The sequence below is a fragment of the Eutrema salsugineum genome, unplaced genomic scaffold (assembly GCF_000478725.1).
Source record: "Eutrema salsugineum unplaced genomic scaffold, Eutsalg1_0 scaffold_8, whole genome shotgun sequence".
Classification (NCBI taxonomy): domain Eukaryota; kingdom Viridiplantae; phylum Streptophyta; class Magnoliopsida; order Brassicales; family Brassicaceae; genus Eutrema; species Eutrema salsugineum.
The window spans coordinates 2,393,269-2,399,268 of record NW_006256414.1 but is presented as its reverse complement, the minus strand read 5'-3'; the positions used below and the strand labels follow the sequence as shown (position 1 = coordinate 2,399,268).

The 6,000-nt window shown below is 36.7% G+C and overlaps 2 long non-coding RNA genes across 2 annotated transcripts; both read left to right on the top strand.

Annotated features, from left to right (window-relative positions):
• Positions 1 to 4,471: 4,471 nt before the first annotated feature.
• Positions 4,472 to 5,390, top strand: LOC112082239. Its single transcript, XR_002896895.1, has 5 exons — positions 4,472 to 4,486; positions 4,832 to 4,894; positions 5,040 to 5,099; positions 5,195 to 5,272; positions 5,361 to 5,390. It is a non-coding gene; the product is annotated as an uncharacterized LOC112082239 (long non-coding RNA).
• A 40-nt stretch (positions 5,391 to 5,430) lies between these two features.
• LOC112088964 lies at positions 5,431 to 5,854 on the top strand. Its single transcript, XR_002900778.1, has 3 exons — positions 5,431 to 5,565; positions 5,634 to 5,718; positions 5,804 to 5,854. It is a non-coding gene; the product is annotated as an uncharacterized LOC112088964 (long non-coding RNA).
• The last annotated feature ends 146 nt before the right edge of the window (positions 5,855 to 6,000 follow it).

Below are 6,000 nucleotides of genomic sequence, written 5' to 3'. Positions count from 1 at the left end.
ATGTCTTCTTCTTTTTTTTTTCTTTATGTCTTCTTATCAATTTAGAAAATTAAATTACTTATTTTGTAATCAAAAAGTTTGCTTGTTTGATATATGGTTGGCTAATGATCGATGGAATCTACAGATCCAATTTTGGCCGGCCGGCTTTGCACATGGCTAATCATTTTTTCTCTTTACATTTCTTAATAATCAATTCAGACTATTCCCAATTATATTTATATGTCGATTCAATGTTAAAGTAATAAAACGAAAAATTACACATATATACAATCAACAATACTTTTTGAGTTTTTAGCTTTAGTTTCGTCTAACACGATGATGATAGATTAAACATAATTTAAGAAAAGCGTTCAAAAAACAGATAAAGTAAAACTTTGTTCACCTGAGACTTCTGTTTCAAAATACTTTGTTCAACTGAAACGAACCATTAAATTTTTGTACTGATTCGCTAATTAGTGGATAAATTTGGCTGACCATGTCAGTACGTCTTATTATATCATGTGTAGAAGAAGTTTAGCTCCAACTCCAAATAACCGTGTGATCATAAACTCAATATTTATAGGTTAAAAAGATAACCATTTGAGCTCGCCTACCTCTGAAACCGTGGATCGGATTCGTACCTACATCTACCTCACTATGTGGTTTTGTCTATTTCAATCTACTATCATTTGATATTCATGTCTCGACTGTTCCTTGATATTATAATCTCTTTAAGTCCGATTTCTATTTCGGTTTGTCGATACATTACAAAAACAGTCCTATATAAATCATAAATTTTCCTATATAAATCATAACATTTTCAGTACTAGTAACCATTAAACAAACGAAAATTAGGGCTACGGCTCTTGAGAATGGTAAGCCGTAAGCATATCACAGGTTTATAATGAATTTTCTTTGAATTTTAGTTTGAAAAGAGTTAGATAGTTTTGTTATATGATTTGGCGTTTTTGTTTCTGTTTTTCATGGTGAATGAGTGTAGTTAATTACATAGTAGTAATTAAGATTCGTTATTTAATAACAAAATTTCATTTAAGTTGCAATCATTAAAGGAATTATTCATTCATTGAACCAACATGGTGGGATTAGTGAGCTTTTTGGCCATCTATACTAACTAACATTGTAAACTAATAAAGGATTCGTGTCTGCAGAAAGTACTTTATTATTGTCATACGGTGTTCTCTGTTCTCACTTTATATAGTTAGACATTAGATTATTAAGTTGCATGAGAAAACAAATGTATTCAATTATGTGTATAGGTCACTCATGATGGTAATATTATTGACCTTAAAATAAAAAATTTATCAAAACATTCATATATTTTTGTTTGTAGGTCACTTAAGACTTTTATATAGAAGAGGTGGTATATTTTTATTAGGTGCACCCACCTTTGTACTTTAATTAAACTACGACGAATAATGAATAGAAATAAAGCAATAAGAAAATGGAGAGACTCAACTATATCGATGAAGTAAATAAAAGTTGATTCCGCTCTTAGTTTGTTTCGTTTAGTTTAATATTTTTGGTTCTTTGGTTTGGTGTATTGGATTTTAAGTTTGATTTCGTTCTTGTAAGAAATATTAAATATATATATATATATATATATATCTAAATAGATAAAATAAAAAGAAAAATCTTTGTTAAACCCCCTCTAATGCCCGATTAGTAATTTAGTATGTAGAAAAATCTTGAACATATAAATAAATATACAACCAAGAACTATGAGGATGAAAAATATAAATGAATGCTAAATTCCCTCGAGATGGTGGGACGTATTATTGTGTGACACTGGGTGATTACAACACACTGACCGTTTCATCTCACAAATAGACAAGTACACTGACACCAAAAATCTCATTAAAAAGTACACCCTTAGTAAACATATAAGAAAATGAATGAAAAACTAATAAAATATTTCCTACAAAGTTTATACTCCCTCTGTTTCACAAAGAGTGTTATTCTAACATTTTTCACACAAATTAAGAAATAAGATAAAAAGTCTCTTATACCCTTATTAATTTGCAGAAAATGACTCTTGGAATTATATTTATAATTAATTTTCTGAATTTATTGAGGTTAAAAATAATATTTTATGTTAAAAATTACATTGGAATTCTAAAACGATATTCTTTTTGAAACAAAAAAGTGTCAGAACGACACTCTTTGTGAAACGGAGGGAGTATAATTTACTCCCAGTTTCATGATAAATATAGTTAAATACATTTTCTTCTTTCATAATAAGTGTTTTGTATCTTTAAGGATACGATTAAATTTTAAATATACTTGATTAAATTTTTGAGAAAATATCAAAACTATTACTTACATTATTATGAAAGGAGAGCGCTTAATTTACTACTAAAATAATAACAAAATCTTTCCAAAAATATGTGTAAGCTACAAAGTTAATTAACTGCTATTTACTAAACCTGTCTGATTCTCTGTCTCTCACTCTCAGCCGTTCATTGTGACAACAGTGGGACCCTTCCTTTGTACTAAGTACGTCGCTGAATTTTACAAGTGGATCGACTCTTGCTTTTGTTTATTCAGTTATTTCCATTAATACAAACATATAGGCTTATGCTTATTAACTTGAGAAATTGCAATAAAGGGTATGTAAAGTTCGTGGAATTAAGAGGTACCTTTTAAGACTCGACCCTACACACTCGTACAGGGCGAAAAGACCGAGTAATCCCTACGAACTTCAAGCGCGTGGAATTTCTCCTACATGCTAGCGTGTGTTAGAACCGACAAGAATATCATTTGAATAGATTTGGACTTCTTTGTTATACCCACGAAAAAAAAATATCGAAGAATAAGGTTAACAGACCATTATTCCGTTTATCGGACTCCTCATCGTCTGCCCTTCCCTATTTTTGTTATACCCACGAAAAAAAAAATATCGAAGAATAGGGTTAACAGACCATTATTCCGTTTATCGGACTCCTCATCGTCTGCCCTTCCCTATTTTCTCTATTTTCGTGGGGGTTCCATCCTTTTTCATTCTCGAGAACCGTCGAAGTGTAGAAATTTCTCTATCAGTCCTCTTTTCAAACCTATTTCCGCCAATCTCCCGAAGCGAATCATATCGGCTGGAGATGAGCCCTGGGGTCAGCGAGTGATAACTTACCAAAAATTTAGCATCATTTCAGATCTCGTAGCGGCGCTTAATGAATCGGAAATCGACTTTATCCGGGAGTCCCCTCTGGGGATGCTACTTGAGATACCTTCCAAACCGGCTTGGTCAGGTACGTTTGGGTTGTTTTTACTCTCGCGACAACTCGAAGTTGATCGGAAGAACGAGATTTGGTTCGTTTTTGCGGGACGTCCGATTAGATTCTCTCTCCGCGAATTCAAAATCGTTACTGGTTTGAACTGCGGGAGGCTGCCTTTGACCGAAGCGAGAAAACGGAAGTCTTCGACATACCCAAATTACGCCAAACTCTTTGATGGAAAAGACGATGTTACTATCGAGAGAGTTATCGCGATTCTCAAACGCCGGCGAGATCTGGATAAACAAGTCTGCATAAAAATGGCGTGTCTTGTCCTCGTTGACGGAATTCTCCTACCAACTGTTCATTACCCACGAGTAAAAGTGGTAAAGGAACATGCAGAAATGACGGAGGATCTGGTCTCATTTGTTGAGTACCCATGGGGTCGGCTTTCATTTGACATGATGATATCTTCCATTAAAGAGAGGGAACCATCGAAGCTAGTGAACGCGAATGTAGCGATCCAAGGTCTGTTTGCAGCTCTTCAGTTTGTTGTTTTGGAAGCTGTCCCATCGCTTGCAGATAGTCTGAACCAGTCTGTCTCCGCCGAAGTGGATGATGAAGATGACTTCCTCCCCCAACAGCGACAGGTCCTCCAATTAAAGTTAAGTCACGCACGCGACATCGACGAAGCGGAAAAGGTACAAATGAACTTCGTTAACGTAGTTAACAGTTAATTACATAGCAAATGGGTTAACTATCTTTTTAGAGGTTAATAGAGTTAGCAGCACTTAATTTGTCATATAAACAAAGTTAACAGACAACTGACGACGTTTAGGTAGATGGTAATAAGAATATCTGTCTACTTAATTTTCGTGCAATTTAGTTATCGGATTGTTAGTCATGTACAACAGAGTTAACCGATAACGTCGCTTTCCTCCTCATGGGTACTTAGCTGACTATAGAGGTAACCCCGATCTTAATTCGTTGCAGGACACTGTCCACTTCGTCATTCGTCCGGATCTAGTATTCGATGAGGAAGAGGACCTTAGCTGGGCGGACGATCCTATCGATCCGAAGGTTGATGAGATGTTGAAACTCATTGACGAAGGTTTTCAGTTCAAGGGCGAGATGTTTTTGGGTGGGTGCAAACCAGCTGTAATTCCACCCCTTCTGGTTGTAAGCAGGGGGAAGCCATTGACTCTCAGCCGCTAAACCGGTCCAAAACACCTATGGGGGATGGCTCTAACTTACCCGGCGAGAAGTATGAAGGCGATAAGGTAATCAGCTTATTTACAAATAATCATGGTTACCCTGCAACTGTATATGTGATGTGTTATACCCTGACATATAGTTAATAGATATGTCAGGGTGCAGATAACCCGAAATACATTTTGGAATATACCATTTTTCGCTCAAAATTTACCCCTTCTGGTTGTAAGCAGGGGGAAGCCATTGACTCTCAGCCGCTAAACCGGTCCAAAACACCTATGGGGGATGGCTCTAACTTACCCGGCGAGAAGTATGAAGGCGATAAGGTAATCAGCTTATTTACAAATAATCATGGTTACCCTGCAACTGTATATGTGATGTGTTATTCCCACGAATTTTTTCACTCGGACCAGGACCAAATGGAAGTCGTCGATGAAAACGAGCCTACCAATCGGTCTACCCCAGCCCCTGTAGTGGTATGTACTTATTTCAAACTTTTCATGACTAATATCATTACCTAACAACCCTCGCTTTCTATTAACAATGGTTATCACCACACTCAGATACACTCGCATTTTGTTAACAAAATTTCTTTTTTTATATGCCCGACCTGATTCGCAGGAAGAAGATGTCCATTCCAATGTTGCTCACCAAGCTAATCCATTGGGCCAACATGTCCCGGTTCGTACTGTGATCATTCTAGTGTTTACGTGTTTTAAATTGCAGTCATTTTGTACATGCAACCATTATATGTATTTTTTTAATAACCCGAGTAGGTTGCATCTCCAATCCCTGATGATGATTGCCCGGAGGCTATAACTCGTTCACAGATAAACGTCGCCGACGCACCTGGCGTAAGTTACAATCATCTGGATATAGGTTATATATAGCAAACCAGTACGAGGGCTGAATTATGTGTTAAATTTTGTATCTTCTATCTAGGGTGATGAAAACATTGTTAACAACCCTGACCTAACCAGGTCACAAGGAAAAGCAAACGTCCTAGGATGACATCTTCTCGGCTAGATGAGCGTTTTGAGTGTGGTAAACGATTGAAGACACGCATAGGCCATGAGAAGGAGTCAGACTTGGATAAGATGCGGAGACTAGACGAAAAGGTCCAAAACGCTATCAACAGCGTAAAAAGGTAGATCATGCAACCTGATTTGGGTATGGTGTCCACACGCGTATACTTATATGTTCATTGATCTGCAGGGCAATTAGCCTAGGGAATTGTATATCTTTATCCGCAAGGGAGTTAGCGGATTTGCTTGAAAGGAAGAAAAGCCCACCAGCTAAGGTAAGTATCTCAAACGGCAGGCTAAACGCAGTGTTGTCACTATCCTTATCGAGTTAACTTAATTATCGTGTAAATTATTTTACAGGTTATGGATGCTGTACTAAAATTTTCACGGCACATGCTGCGTAAGGATGTTGAAGATGGCGTCAGACTAAGAGTTGATATTCTGGACTCCAAGTTTGTGTCGCAGCTCACCAAACTCTATCCTAGGTTCTCTAAGTGCGAAAACTGGGAAGAATTTCGTTTCAACAGAGCTGTTGTGGATCTTTTAACTGGGAAGGA